Source organism: Psammomys obesus, unplaced genomic scaffold, assembly GCF_907164565.1.
Source record: "Psammomys obesus unplaced genomic scaffold, mPsaObe1.curated_primary_1811, whole genome shotgun sequence".
NCBI classification, from domain to species: Eukaryota; Metazoa; Chordata; class Mammalia; order Rodentia; family Muridae; genus Psammomys; species Psammomys obesus.
Genome location: NW_026596143.1, coordinates 11,145,416 through 11,147,863, shown reverse-complemented (window position 1 = coordinate 11,147,863; position 2,448 = coordinate 11,145,416). Strand labels below are relative to the sequence as shown.

The 2,448-nt window shown below is 50.0% G+C and overlaps 1 protein-coding gene across 2 annotated transcripts in view; it reads right to left on the bottom strand.

The window, feature by feature from the left end:
* Positions 1-2,448, bottom strand: part of Tacc1 (transforming acidic coiled-coil containing protein 1) — a 105,842-nt gene that overhangs the window by 60,498 nt on the left and 42,896 nt on the right. The window lies entirely within an intron of this gene.

Genomic DNA, 2,448 nt, shown 5'->3' with positions numbered 1-2,448 from the left:
AGGCGAGCCGCGGAGCCGCGCCCCTGGGGCCGCCCCCTCGGACCGAACTACTGGCGCGGCGCGCGGGGGCGGCCGCTTGGAAGCGCGCTCCCCCCGCCGCGCTGGTCGCGCCCGGCCTCGGCCAGGGGCTGCGCGATCGCGCTCGCCCCCGCCGCCGCGCGACCCGCGCCCGCGAGCTCGCTGCGCGCCGCCGGCGTCCATTTCCGAGCGTGTGCGCGCCGCTGCGCCTTTCCTCTTCCTCTTTTATCTGGTCTTCCTGCTGCTGGGACTTGATGGCGTGGCGGACGCTGGACCGCACAGAAGTTAAGACCCTCATTTAAAAAAAACCAAACAAACTCGGAAGCTCTGTAGCCTGTGTTACCCGCTCCCTGAGACTGGTCATCTCCATCCTTGTTATTCCCAGGATTTGCATTAAAGATGCCTTGCCTGCCCCAAACCACACTCACAGAGGCTCTGGCCCGACCTAGGATAGAGGATACAAAATCGTCCTCTGACAAGACAGCCCAGTTTGCCCTTGTCCTCGTTTCATAACTTTAGGCTTTCTTCAGATAATTTCTAGGTCTTTGGTTTCTGATGTTGTTTGCCACTTCAATACAAAGCCAGCAGGCCTGGTGAGAGCAGCGGTCAGAATAAAATCTTTTTATCTTTGAAGGAGAAGAGAAAAACAAACAAACAAACAAACAAACAAACAAATTTCCTTCATCTTTGATGGATTCCACGAAGAGACTGTCCTAGGCCCTCTCTCCCAGGGAACCCGTTGCCTCCAACGCCAAGTCTGGGACTCCTGGTTGTCAGTAATGCGTTCTTGTGTTACTGCCGGTTCTCGAGGGTCTGGGAGAATCTGTGGTGTGGCTAAAATTCCCACAGAGAGTGCACCTCCAAGATTCGGGACAAGGTCACGATGAAACTTGCAGGACACTGATGATCTCCCCAGAAAGGAGTTGGCACCATGTACCTTGCAGATGAATCACCAATGTCTTACACACTTGACAACAAAGATGAGCAAACATGTAAGAAAAGGCTTGGCAGCTCGCCTACCATAATCATGAAAAAGGCGGGACTATGTTTAGAGTCTATGGCTGCTTCTTGCCTGAGATAAACACGACCGTCAAGAGTGTCCTAAGACTTTAAAAAAAAAAAAAATGTGGGCAGAAGTAATTTTGTTTTAGATCTACAAGAAACATGCCAACACCATCCAACTGCTGATGTCCAGGGTTTTACAATCAGGTAAATCTTCAGGTCAGAAATCCCTTAGATTCCTGGATTTGACACAAGTACTGTGTGGCCTGAAAATGGTACTCGCTCGTGTAAATCGGTACCTAGTCATGATCATTCTTCCTCCTCAGCAGTGCTAGACTCCTTTCCCTTCTTTCCATCCTTGGTGTGACTTAAATACTCCCTAACTCCTTAGAACCACAGTTTGGAACTGGCTTTCCCTCAGGGCTTTCTCACTCGGCCTTCCTGTGCCTGACTGACCCTGCTTCCCGAGCCACCATCAGCAGAGACCCAGGCCCAAGAACACCTACAAGATCATAAAAACACAACTTCACACTGGGGAGTGTGCCTCAGTGGGAGTGGCTTGCCTAGCATTCACCTGGCCCTGAAGTCCATTCCCACCCCCTCTCCCCCTCCCCCTCCCCCCAGCAAGGGGGCCAGGGTAGGGTATTGCAGTGTCTAGACAGTTGTATGTGTAATAATAATATCCTTGAGGGATTGTCAAAGGGTAAACTTGGCAAACAGCATTTAACTTAAGCTGACTACTGCTCTTGCTTCCAGAACTATCTCTCTTTGGCTGCGGAGCTTTCTACATTTCTGAAATACACCTCTTCTCCCATCTGACCCAACCCCAAGCCCTCCCCCCAAAGACTCCTGGCCTTGGCTAGCCGAATTTCTCTCATCACCCAGCTCAGGGGCCTAGTGTGGGGAAGGGACTGGTCTCTCACACTTTCTACCCTTCTTACACCTGAATATTCACAGAGATCACTACTGTGGCACTTAGCTCTAAAAGCGAGAAGGGGGCATTCTTAGCAGTGACACTGGGACAACAGGCATAAGCCAAGACTGTCTCAGGATGGAAAGTCACCCTACACTTAGCTCAGAGTAGCTACTTTTTATTTACACATATGCATCTTCCTCTTGGACCATAAAATTCCAAAGGCCAGAGACCATGTCATATTTATGAGAGACTTTTTGCTTCTCCAAAGACTTTGAGCAAAAGCACACACTCAATAAATTATAAATATGAACATATTACAGCTGGGCATAGTGGTACCTTTAATCCTCGTACTCCGGGAGGCAGAGGCAGGCAGATCTCTGTGAGTTCCAGGCCAGCCTGGTCTACAAAGGGAGTCCAGGACAGCCAAGGCTATATACAGAGAAACCCTATTTCAAGAAAGAAAGGAAGAAAGAAAGAAAGAAAGAAAGAAAGAAAGAAAGAAAGAAAGAAAG